This window comes from Scyliorhinus torazame, chromosome 4 (assembly GCF_047496885.1).
Source record: "Scyliorhinus torazame isolate Kashiwa2021f chromosome 4, sScyTor2.1, whole genome shotgun sequence".
Classification (NCBI taxonomy): Eukaryota; Metazoa; Chordata; class Chondrichthyes; order Carcharhiniformes; family Scyliorhinidae; genus Scyliorhinus; species Scyliorhinus torazame.
This window is the reverse complement of record NC_092710.1, coordinates 129773284-129786593: the sequence shown is the minus strand read 5'-3', so window position 1 is coordinate 129786593 and position 13310 is coordinate 129773284. Positions and strand designations below refer to the sequence as shown.

The 13310-nt window shown below is 45.6% G+C and overlaps 1 protein-coding gene and 1 long non-coding RNA gene across 4 annotated transcripts in view; one reads left to right on the top strand and one right to left on the bottom strand.

The window, feature by feature from the left end:
• The window catches only part of LOC140410474 (CUB and sushi domain-containing protein 1-like), a 3392839-nt gene that overhangs the window by 974760 nt on the left and 2404769 nt on the right, over positions 1-13310 (top strand). The window lies entirely within an intron of this gene.
• Positions 1-13310, bottom strand: part of LOC140410473 (uncharacterized) — a 178467-nt gene that overhangs the window by 15610 nt on the left and 149547 nt on the right. For 2 of the 3 annotated variants that reach the window (XR_011940657.1, XR_011940659.1), the window contains one exon: positions 141-792. This is a non-coding gene — a long non-coding RNA (uncharacterized lncRNA). Of the gene's footprint in view, positions 1-140; positions 793-9400; positions 9489-13310 lie in introns of all 3 variants that reach the window. The other variant, XR_011940658.1, reaches the window with a different exon arrangement.

Sequence of the window (13310 nt, the reverse complement as noted above, 5' to 3'; positions counted from 1 at the left end):
TTAAAGATAGAAAAAAACCCATAAGCTTTCATTTAGAGCAATGTTTTTAAAAAGAATTTCCCCCAAGATCCACTTTTACAAACTGACCGACCTTCAGGACCCACGCCGGCCAACACTCACAACACATCATTTTTGCTTACCTTCAATGCGACAAGTGAGCTTGCTTGGTCCTCATGATCTCACTCTAATCAGGTTGATAGGAGGAGAGGGTAATGTGCATATCAGGTGCAGAGTTCAGCTGGTTCCTTTGTGTCTTAATCTTTGTGGTGATGGAGTGACTTCGCACTGTGAAGGGCAATAGCAACAAAATGCTTGTTTTTCTCATCACTGGATATTCCTCAAGGCACTACTCCAGAATGCTGACATCTCATGAACATGTGGCATGCTTTTAATAAGCTGTCAGAGGTAAGGCGCAGAAGTTCAGTCTCTTCATTTGGAGTGAGCTGTAAGTTAATAATTGGCTCTGGAGTCTCAAACTCAAAAGGATTTTTCACCTAACTCTTCTCTTTCAAAATCTGAAACTTCTCCTCTGGAAAATAGTGACAGAAACTGTTGATCGGTGCAGCCAGATGCGACTGAATAAGGTTTGCCAGTCTATTGACAGTTCCCTTACTGACACTATTTTCTTCAATGTGTCATAGCAGTGTGGGGAACATGTAGTCATTTTGGCTTTGAACTCACACTTGACAAACTTTCAATGACTTTTGGAAAGCATCTATTTCTTCACAGTGCCAAAAAGCAAGCATCCATCCTTCCCTTTGAGGTTCAGTTCATTTAGAGTTGAGAAGATATCTGCAAGGTAAGACATAGTTAGCATCCAACTCTCATTTGCCAGTACTTCCCTACATTTAACACACTTGGGCTTTGCATCCTGAATTGCATTGGCATAATTAACAAAACCATATATTGTTATACTGTTATGGGCCAGGACTTAGAAACTCCAAAGTGTATTATGAAGTTCACCTGACCTACAACCGTTATGTTGAATTTGGCTAGGATGAGCACAAAAGCCTTCACTGCAGGTGTGATTCATCAGACTTCCAAGACACTTTAATGAAACTAAGGTTTAGTTTATGGATGTAGTTTCCATATATATATAAATATATATAAACACAGCAATAATTTTTATCAATTGCAAACATAAAGACACCACATAGCTACAGTAATTCTATGTATAACACTTAATTAATCCCCCCTTAGCTGTTCCAATTCAGTAACAAAATCCAATTAACCAAAACCCCTTTTCAAGGGTGTGGCCCATCACACTGTATTTTCACTTGAATGGGACTGGTCCTTTTCCTGAAATTCTGATCCAGTTTCAAACAGTGGATTCAAACTCCTTCCGGAAAACAACTATGGGCGAAATTCTCCGACCCCCCCCCCGCCGGGTCGGAGAATCGCCGGGGGCTGGCATGAATCCCGCCCCTGCCGGTTGCCGAAGTCTCCGGCACCGGAGTTTTGGCGGGGGCGGGAATCGCGCCACGCCAGTTGGGGGGCCCCCCCACGTGATTCTCCGGCCCGGATGGGCCGAAGTCCCGCCGCTAAAATGCCTGTCCCGCCGGCGTAAATTAAACCACCTACCTTACCGGCGGGACAAGGCGGCGCGGGCGGGCTCTGGGGTCCTGGGGGGGGCGCGGGGCGATCTGGCCACAGGGGGTGACCCCACGGTGGCCTGGCCCACGATCGGGGCCCACCGATCCGCGGGCGGGCCTGTGCTGTGGGGGCACTCTTTCCCTTCCGCCTCCGCTACGGTCTCCACCATGGCGGAGGCGGAAGAGACTCCCTCCACTGCGCATGCGTGGGAATCTGTCAGCGGCCGCTGACGCTCCCGCGCATGCGCCGCCCGGAGATGTCATTTCCGCGCCAGCTGGTGGGGCACCAAAGGCCTTTTCCGCCAGCTGGCGGGGCGGAAATTCGTCCGCCACCGACCTAGCCCCTTAAGGTTGGGGCTCGGCCCCCAAAGATGCGGAGCATTCCGCACCTTTGGGGCAGCACGATGCCCGTCTGATTTGCGCCGTTTTGGGCGCCAGTCGGCGGACATCGCGCCGTTTCCGGAGAATTTCGCCCTATATCTTTAAAGTTACCAAGGCACTTAGCCACAATGTGCTTTTTACTGGAACAGCTTTTTAAAATTAAAACAGAGAAAAACACTTCTTTCTCCTTCTGCAGTCCAAAGCAGTCAAACTGAAACTGAAGCCCCCTTTCACGTCACAGCCACAGCCCAATGTGCTCCAAGTCACATGATAAGAGACTAAAACTTTTTTAAAGGGAGACTCCACATGACAATACTGTTTTGTTCCCGATTTTAAGTTCCTCTAAATAGGCTGTTCACCAGGGGCCCTGAAGCTCTGTATACAGCTCACACTGGCACTGCTTTGTCCTGCCATGTACTCTCCTGAGTACCTCACACTAGCACTGCTTTATTCTGCCGTGGACTCCTAACAGCTCACAATAGCACTACTTTTCCTTGCCATGGACTCTCCTGAACAACTCACACTAGCACTGCTTTTTCCTGCTGTGAACTCTCCTAAGCAGCTCTCTTAAGCAGATTAAGTTGTGAGATACTGTCTTGTTGGTGTCTCTGGCCCTCTCTTTCTCATAACAAAATGGTCCACCTTTAGTTCTTCACAAACCTGCTGCCTTGCTTGCTGGCAGCTAGAAAATGGAGGAATTTCTCCCCCTGTGATTTTGCGCAAAAAGCACAATGTAGATGCCGTGTGATGTCAGTGTATGTGCCGGACCTGTGACTTGCTCTCTGCTTAATCCTCAAACAGAACCCCCTGGTGATATGTTTAAATTTATCCAGGCCCTCTCAAAATTCGATGAGAAGGAGCTAGAAACCTTTTTTAGGCTTTTGAGAAAATAACAAGGCAAATGGATTGGCCAAGAGAAAAGTGGACATTACCCATTCAGAGTAAACTGATTGGGCGGGCACAGAAGGATTATGCTTCCCTGTCAGAGCAGGAGTCTAAGGATTATTTTGTGGTAATGAAGGGCTATTCTGGATGCATGTGAACTGGTTCGCAAAGCATAGAGACAAATGTTTGGGAATTTAAGGAAATAGCCGGGACTGACTTATGCAGAATTTGAAAGGGTTAAGCAAAACAATTTTGATAGAAGGGTACGAGCATTGGGAATTTAAACTACCTATGAGACTCTAAGGGAGGTCATTCTCTGAGAGGAATTTAAATATTCCCGACCACCAAAAGTATGAACCCATGTTGAAGACCAGAGGGTGAAAACTGCTAAGCAAGCAGCAATTATGGTTGACGATTGAGTTAATTCATAAATTTCTTTCATCACCCCCACAATTTGAAAAGGATAGGAAGTGTCAGAGTGAAAGGAAGGCAGGTAACCAAGGTAGATGACTAGCTGGGAGTGCTCCGAGATCTCCTCAGACCAGGAAGGAAGGTACTGAGGGCTGAGGGCGATGTGAGACTTGGAAGCCTAAGTGTTACCATTGCAATAAGGTGGAACATGTTCATTCAGTATGTTGGACGTTGGAAGGAAATCCCACGGGACTTGGAGATCATGAGGATTCTGAAGGGAACAAAAGTGGAGAACACAACATGGCAGATTGTGGCATTATCTGGACATAGGAGACCTGAAGCAAACACTGCTGTGGGAGCAGGTGTGAGGAATGCGGTAGATGAGAGATATGCTGGGTTTTTGTCTCAGGGGAAGGTCACCCCATTTTCCTCAACTTAGGTAGCCAAACCTATCACTATTTTAAGGGATGCAGGGGGTACTCAAACTCTCGTACTGGAGAAGATTTGGTTTTCCCTCCAGAGAGCTCAATGGAAGCGGTGGTATTAGTGAAGGTGGAAATGCTATCCCAGTTCCATTGTATAAAGTACCATTGGAGTGTGATTAAATGTCAGGTCCCGTAGTTGTAGGAGTGGTTAAGAAATTCCCAGTGGAAGGCGTATACTTGCTTTTGGGGAATGATTTGGCAGGAGTGAAGGTTGTTACTTCACCCATGTTCACAGTGAGCCCGAGAGAAGTACTGCAGATAGCACATGAAATGCCAATGGTAGGGCATGTGGGAGTTAGGAAAACTCATTGGGAAGTAAGTGACTCCAAGAAGGAAACATTGAAAGACGTTGATCACATATCAAGTGACAACGGCATTGAATCTGATTCAGCTGATTCTGCTGAATTTATCTCTACGGGAGTGATTCCTCACAGTGATTTGGTAAAGATAAAATCCTGGAATTAACCGTGCCCAGGGTGCTGTACTTCACCAAGAACCTTATCAAACAAAATTTGACCTGAGCCACACAAGGAGCTGTTAATGAAGGTGACCAGAAGTAAGTTTTCAGAGTGTTGTTAAGGGGAGAGCGAAGCAGAGGCAGAGAGGTTTTCGAAGGGCATTTGTGAATTTAGGATGCAGGCGATTGTAGGCACCGCTGCCAATGGTGGAGTGACTCAAATCAGCGATGAGCAAGAGACTGGAATTTTAGGACAGAATGGATCTCGGAGGTACGCAAACATGATTTACTTCCTGGAGAGTTTATTTATCGAATGTACACCATTTCCAATTGCATTTGAGTGGCCATTCCTGCAGAGGAGCAACTCAAATGCAAAAGTTCACAACTGGACAAACATTTAAATATTTATGAATGATTGCAGGTTTTGCCGGCACATTCAATCTGGGGTCCCTGATTAGTGTTTTTGCTGTTTACTTTAGCCTTTTATACTTTAAAGGTGGAATGACATGTAACATTATGTTGTGTTCCCCAGATTTGCTTCATTTTTCAAGGTCACCGACTGGATGTGTTGTATGCTATCAGCAGTCACATCCATTGTGATCTGCTGAGAACAAGGTTGATAAAGCCTCACGTCTGTAGTGGGTAAAGTCTTGGAGGGCATTATAAGAGACAAGATTTATAATCATCTAGATAGGAATAATATGATCAGGGATAGTCAGCATGGCTTTGTGAAGGGTAGGTCATGCCTCACAAACCTTATCGAGTTCTTTGAGAAGGTGACTGAACAGGTAGACGAGGGTAGAGCAGTTGATGTGGTGTATATGGATTTCAGCAAAGCGTTTGATAAGGTTCCCCACGGTAGGCTATTGCAGAAAATACGGAGGCTGGGGATTGAGGGTGATTTAGAGATGTGGATCAGAAATTGGCTAGCTGAAAGAAGACAGAGGGTGGTGGTTGATGGGAAATGTTCAGAATGGAGTTCTGTCACAAGTGGAGTACCACAAGGATCTGTTCTGGGGCCGTTGCTGTTTGTCATTTTTATCAATGACCTAGAGGAAGGCGCAGAAGGGTGGGTGAGTAAATTTGCAGACGATACTAAAGTCGGTGGTGTTGTCGATAGTGAGGAAGGAAGTAGCAGGTTACAGAGGGATATAGATAAGCTGCAGTGCTGGGCTGAGAGGTGGCAAATGGAGTTTAATGTAGAGAAGTGTGAGGTGATTCACTTTGGAAGGAAAAACAGGAATGTGGAATATGTGGCTAATGGAAAAGTTCTTGAAAGTGTGGATGAGCAGAGGGATCTAGGTGTCCATGTACATAGATCCCTGAAAGTTGCCACCCAGGTTGATAGGGTGGTGAAGAAGGCCTATGGAGTGTTGGCCTTTATTGGTAGAGGGATTGAGTTCCGGAGTCAGGAGGTCATGTTGCAGCTGTACAGAACTCTGGTACGGCCGCATTTGGAGTATTGCGTACAGTTCTGGTCACCGCATTATAGGAAGGACGTGGAGGCTTTGGAGCGGGTGCAGAGGAGATTTACCAGGATGTTGCCTGGTATGGAGGGAAAATCTTATGAGGAAAGGCTGATGGACTTGAGGTTGTTTTCGTTAGAGAGAAGAAGGTTAAGAGGAGACTTAATAGAGGCATACAAAATGATCAGAGGGTTAGATAGGGTGGACAGTGAGAGCCTTCTCCCGCGGATGGAAATGGCTAGCACGAGGGGACATAGCCTTAAACTGAGGGGTAATAGATATAGGACAGAGGTCAGGGGTAGGTTCTTTACGCAAAGAGTAGTGAGGCCGTGGAATGCCCTACCTGCTACAGTAGTGAACTCGCCAACATTGAGGGCATTTAAAAGTTTATTGGATAAACATATGGATGATAATGGTATAGTGTAGGTTAGATGGCTTTTGTTTCGGTGCAACATCGTGGGCCGAAGGGCCTGTACTGCGCTGTATTGTTAAAAAAAAAAAAAAGCAAGAAAACTCTAGTTGAAGTTAGTCAATGGGAGCAGGTGTGTGGCGAGTATGACAGTTTGTTTACCCAAACAATCCCATTAAGCAAATTGCTCTGAGGACATATTCACAGTCCCGGTGTGGTGGTTTGCTTTATTTAAGAAAAGATGGGTGAAACAAACACAACTCGCACTCATGGATTTCTGGCACTTCTGACCCTAAACGAAGGGTTCTGGTTTTAGAAATTCTTCTGTGGTCCGTCAAAAACTAACGGGAGTATGCCATCAGTGGGGAAATAAAAACTGACTTTTATTTTTTGAAATAAATCTTTGAGTTAAGTAAAAACAGGATCAAGTTTTTATTTACATGGAGTCTTCATGACCTCAGGATGTCCCAAAGTCCTTTACAGCCAATGAAGTATTTTTGAAGTGTAGTCACTGCTTGTAATGTAGGATGTACAGCAGCCAATTTGCAGACAGCAAGCTTGGTAACTTTCTAACATGTGGGCGGCAGGTTGGCATAGTGACTAGCGCTACTACTTCACAGTGCCAGGGACCCGGGTTTGAATCTGACCTCGGGTGACTGTCTGTGTGGAGTTTGTACATTCTCCCTGTGTCTGCGTAGGTTTCCTCCGGGTGCTCCGGTTTCCTCCCAGGAGCCAAAGATGTGCAGGTTAGGTGGATTGGCCATGATCAATTGCCTCTAGTGTCCAAAGATGTGCAGGTGAGGTAGAGTTACAGGGATAATTGCGGGGGAGTGGGCCTACTTGGGTACTTTTGGGAGGGTCAGTGCAGACTCATGGGCTGAATGGGCTCCTTCTGCACTGTAGACATTCTATGGATTCTATGGACCTGGGCTGTATTGTTTATTCTTGCTCGCAGGAGGAATTTGCAACTTTATGCACTTCCCAAACTGAAAGGCATGGAACTCAGCTGAGTGCTTGTGATGGTGATGGGTGAGGTGGGGTGCCAAGGTGGGGGGAGGGGGGGAAGACGATGCACATGTGTTTTGTCCTATAACACATTCTATGTGTGCAGTTTCTGAAAAAGCATTGAAATGTGAAATCATGGAATGAGTTGTTTTTCCTTGTGGGCTAGTCAGCAGGGCAACTATCTAGGGTAATAGAAACCAAAAGGTCCCACTTCAGCTCCTTATCATTGCTGAATAAGTTAGTCTCAGCTCGAGTTGGCATTCGAGTGTTGGCCTCTGGGAAACTCTCCAACCGTTAATGATTGTCCACATAGTCCTGCTGGAAATTGCAGATACAGGGTTGTGAGTGAGGACAGGATTGTGGTCAGCTTTCTGTGGTTGAATTAATGACTGACACTTTCTGTCTAAGCACATACATCATGAATTCTCACTCAGAGAATATACTGGACAGGAATTTTACCCTTGTAAGAATTAACGGGCGCGATTCTCCCAGCCCCACGCCGGGCCGGAGAATCGCCGCAACAGCGCCACGCCGCCCCGATGCTGGAGAATTGGCGGCATTTGCGCCGGCGCGTTTGGTGCGGCACCGGCCGCGGGCCGTTGTATACGGCTGGGCCGCCGAGCGACCGTGCAGAAAAAGCAGAGTCCAGCCAGCGCCATCCACACCTGGTCACTGGCGGCAGGAACTGTTGCCTTTTCTTCTTTTACTCTTTTACTCTGTCCTTTGTGTGGCTCTGTTCCAATTATGGCAATCAGTGAGTTTGCCCTTCTTTCTATGTTATCTGTATTGTAATGCTTAGAGTCGCCAGCTATCAAATGATACCATCACAAGTTTCAACCGGCTATCGATCAAAGAGCCAAACACCAGTTAGTTAGTTCAAAGTCAAGGGTACTTTATTTACACACATTTAGTCATGAAACATAAACACTATTAGTTAACTACACCTATCGACTAAGACAACCTGTACTTAACTTCAGGCATCCGGCTTAGGTCAAAGAAACAGTGGCCGCTGTTCGATTCTGGATCTATCGAGTCTGAAGGAGTAACTGCTGCTCAGCTGGGCTCATCCGTCGAGTAGCGAGCGTTGAACTTGGACTTGCTTCTGGTGTTGCTGCACTTGGAGATAGCCGTGCCCGGGGTACCAGATCCAAGAGAGGACGAACATGTGGCGGACTCTTCTTCTTATACTTCGGGGTTTTTGCACTCTTTTGGGCGGTCCTCCGGTTTGGGCCCTACTAATTGGGTGATCCCTGATCACTCCGTTCGATTCCTAACCAATAAGTGGGCGGGGATCTGGATGGCTGGGCGTGTCCCAAGCAGTCACTGACCCCGTTGTTTACGCGTCCCCTGAACAGGGAGTGGCGCCGAAATGTCTGGGACTGTACCGGTCGTTCGAGTACCAGTCCTTTGTTTTGGTGAAGATGGGCCATCAAATGCTAATCGGCCCTATTACAATGCTAATTGGTCAGGGTTTCGATACTGTCTGGACTTCATCCTTGCAAATATGCATTTTAGGCTGAGCCTGCCTGAGTCTTGGCTTGTCCATTTTACCCGCTGGGCTTTGCGAGTTTCCCTGTACCTAGTTGTGAGTGGCCATCCCAGATGGCTACACTCCGTCCTCTTGATCCTCAACGCGAAGCGTGAAGGATCACAATACTGGGTCTTCTTTGTTCTCTGAAATGCCGGGTACCCTTACTCAAGGACACATTCTACCCTACTCTGTCCTATAGGTCAAAAACATTTACCTAAATTTCCCTGATACAACACATATCTAAAAATTCCTAGGGGGCCATTTAATATTCCATAAAAAAGGGAACCCCTCACTGTCTCTAACTAGACCACACTCATGCTGCTATTTAGCAATTAAAGAACTTATCTTACAATACAAAAATCCGATAGCAGCATCACATTTCTTCTTATCACTAACATTCACATGCAGAAAAATAGCTTTATTAACAAAAACAACAACCGTGGATTTTATCAAAGAGACAGGTTCAGAAAGAGTGTGGGGTTTGCTGGAGTCCGAGGAAAGAGGCTCTAAAGGTGTATACTGGAGGGCGGGAGGCTCGCCTTCTCCATTTCCGCAATCTAATTGTCTGGATGACACTGCACAATATGGCTATCACTAGTAAGGCTTCCATTGTGTAGGACAGGGAATACCAGTCAACGAGATTCTCACACCATGTGGGGGTATCGGTGGCTGGGTCTATGTGTGGTGTAGTGTCCGGGCTGGGGGTGCTGTGTTGAGTAGTCGTGTTCGGGGCTTGTGTGGTGAGGGAGATAGGGGTAGGTAACGCGTGCAACTGTACTGTTTCAGCGACGATCATGATGCCAATCATCAGGGTTGTCTTCATCTTGTTCAGGCTTTCCTTCGTCGTTGAGTATCTTTGTATCTTTCTAGGGGAACAAGCATAGTGTCTGTTAGCGTGCTCTGCCCTTGGAAAGAGCACCCTACCGAAGCCCTCACCTCTACTCTATCCCTGTAACCCAGTAACCCCACCCAACCTTTTCTGGACACTAAGGGGCAATTTAGCATGGCCAATCCACCTAACTAACCTGCACATCTTTGGTCAGTGGGAAGAAACGGAAGCACCTGGAGGAAACCCATGTAGACACGGGGAGAACGTGCAGACTCCACACAGACAGTGACCCAAACTGGGAATCGAACCTGGGATCCTGGAAAACGATTGACTGAAAGCAATTGCCAGTTATTTGTTAAATATCTGTCACACATTTTTAGAAATAACATATTAGCTTTTATTCTGGTCCTAAAGTCATGCTGGGTGCATTGCAACAGTATGAAGGGGTGGCAAAAAAAATTCATAGTGACAGAGGACATGAAGGTGGTCATGTAATTGCTACGATAATGTTCTGATATCTCTTTCTGTGGATTATGCTTTTGAATTGTGGCTGTAATCCACAGTGGAGTGGTTTTTTTTTTGGCCTTTATCACCACTGAGCTTTATAAATGACCAACATCAGGATTGGGTCGTAATTTATTTAGTTCTATTCCAGCCTGTCCTATATAATCCTCCCACACATGCATGAGAATAGTACTGTCACTGCCAAATGGAAAGTTTAAACCCCTGCAAAATGGAGCAGTTAAAGCCCAGGCTATGAAACAGGATGCTAGCCATTATTGTAATAAGTTTCAGCATATTAACATGTAATCTGCAAGTATAAATGTTACTTCTTGAAAGTAAAAATCATCTGTCAGCATATTTCATTCTAAAACTAAAATGTACATTACTAAATGAATTAAGTAATCTAAGTGTTATATTACTTGGAGTAATATATGTTACTCATTTGTTTATGCCGAGTTGAACTTAACTTTGATGATGATGAATACTCAAAATCGTCCAGTGATAGCAAATAATTTATTGAGTAACTAATCAATTAACTTGAGAGTTTGATTCTTCAATACTTTTACAAGTAGTCAAACTAAACAAGATACAATTAGATTTACTATGAATATTATACTTTACACTCTGAGCTAACTATACTTCTGTTCTCTAACCACAACACACCCGAAGGGAGTGGGAAAACAGATTGAGCTTGTATTTATACTCCCTGTTAGTGTTGCCCTCTAGTGGTCATCTGACTGTACTGACTACGCATTAACCCTTCATGTATATACATATACAGAGATCACTACACTAAGCTAAGGGCTATCTGTTGTACAAGCTACCATTTCAAATACTTTTTTAGCAGCACCAGTAGCATTTTGCCCATGGGAAATTATTGTTTTAGATAATAACCTTTGACATAAAACCTGAAGACCCACTGTCTAGAGATCTGAAAAACAATGAACATGAGATTTACTGGTTAAGCAGCAACTTCGGGCATCACTGCAGGATCTCCTCAGGGTAGTGTCCATTTTCAGCTGCTTCATCAATGACCTCCCTTCCATCATAAGATCAGAAATGGAGATGTTCGCAGATGACTGCATAATATTCAGCGACTCCTCAGATAATGAAGCCGTCCATGTCCAAATGCAACAAGACCTGGACAATGTCCAGGCTTGGGCTGACAAGTAGCAATTTAGATTTGCGGCACACAAGTACCAGGCAATGACCATTTCCTAGGATCTAAGGATCTAACCATCACCCCTTGACATTCAATGACATTTCCATCGTTGAATCCCCCACAGTCAACATCCTGGGGATATCATTGATCAGAAACTGAACTGGGTTAGTCATATTAATACTGTGGCTACCAGAAAAAGTCAAAGGTTAGGAATCTTATTGTGAGTACCTCAACTTGTGTCCCCCAAAGCCTGACAATCATTTACAAGGCACAAGCCAGGGGTGTAATGGAATACTCTTCACTTTACTGGATGCAAGTAAAGTAAAATAAAGTCGCTATAGTCCCAGGTGATCATCGGCTGTTTACCCCTTTGAGGGGGAAAGCTGACTGGTGGTGATTTAACCTGGGGATCAAGACACCTTAGGCAAGGGGCAAGGTTGAGGAAGTGGGCCTTCAGGAACAACATCAGCGAGTAGTGGAATTGAACCTGTGATGTTGACCTTGTCTGCCCAATTAGAGTCCAGCTCCAAAAAGATTCAAGAAGCTCGGCACCATCCAGGACAAATCAGCCGTTTGATTGCTATCCCTTCCAAAACATTCAATCCCAACACCACTGACGAACAGTGGCAGCCGGGTTTACCATCTGCAAGATGCCCTGCCAGTAACTCACCAAGGTTCCTTAAGCAGCACCTTCCAAACCCACGACCATTACCATCTAGAAGAAAAGAGCAGCAGATACCTGGGAACCCCACCACCTGGAGATTCCCCTCGAAGGCACTCAACTCCCCGACTTGCCATTCCTTCACTGTCGCTGGGGCAGGATCCTGGAACTCCCTCTCTCTAACAGCACTGCCTATACCTCAGGGACCGCAGTGGTTCAAGAAGGCAGCTCAACACCATCTTCTCAAGGGTAACTAGGGATGGGCAATAAATGCTGGCAGAACGATAGCCAATAAAAAAATGTTTAAAAAACTTCTGGGATTATTTTATGGTGGCGACATCTGCAATTTATCCGTCCCAGTCTTTTTAACACTCCGTGTTAGATTTTGATCTTTGTGTGACTGAGCACTGCTCTGCCAGCGAAGAGGCCGCCAGGTATTTGAGGCTCCGGACTTATTTGAATTGGGCAGGTGATGTGCCAGGCATTAGGCAGACACCTCATCATAGCTCAGCAGGTAGGAAATTGAGTCAGAGCTGTCACCAGCAGTTTGCGAGGAAGAGAAGACATGTAATTCTGGTGGATAGTGGGGGTGGGAGCAGGGGTGAGTCGGCTTCGGGTGCTAACAGCGCCTCGGAGGTGGGGCCTTTGGGGCCTGCAAAAATAATTCAAGATATTGCTTTATCAGCCTACTGATTTTTCATCACTCCTGGATCTGATCTCAGCTTGCAGTCTGCAGGCACTGGACAGTTCTAAGCTAAAGTGATGAGGTTCTTATTTGAGGCACAGAATCCCTATTTTAATTATTATATGGGGGCTGATATCTAAAACAGGTTGATGATGCTACCAGCTACTGGCTGTATCACTTGTGATTTCAGGGCAGGATAGCCATGGCCACTCTGCTAACACCAGGTAAGGCAGTCAAAATTTACAGCTCACTGTTTCTCTCTCCCTCTTATTCACTTCAGAAGGACTGGGCCTGTTATGAAGTACCACAGGACACCTGGGAACATGGACAATTATGATGTTACATTTATCCAATATATCTATTTGTGTAACTTTGAGGTATATTTGTATGGAATGTTATTACATTAAGGGTATATTATGTTATACCCTTATGTTAAGGGTATAACATAAGGGCGCTGTTATGCACTGGAGTCACCACTGACTGCATTTTGCATCTGATCTGGGGGTTGTGAGGAAAAAGTGGTCCTTGGCAACCCCTTGTTTATTCTCCATCCCATGTTTCCCCCACCCCTCTCTGATCTCCCCCTGACACTCCTCCCAACCCCAGCCCTGCTGAACACCACCACCCTCCTCTGCCGTTATCACCCCATCACTCTCCAAATTGACCCGCCCTCTCTCACCATCCACCTCAGGATTATAGCTGGTTGCCAGAAATTTAAATTCTAGAGGCGTCCAGCAGCTTACCAGCCTGTCAGATTTATCTCAGACCCACGATAGAGACTAGTCCCTGTGCCCAGTTTGCAATAACTAGGCCTCTATATCATTTATTTTGCATGATATGACACCCT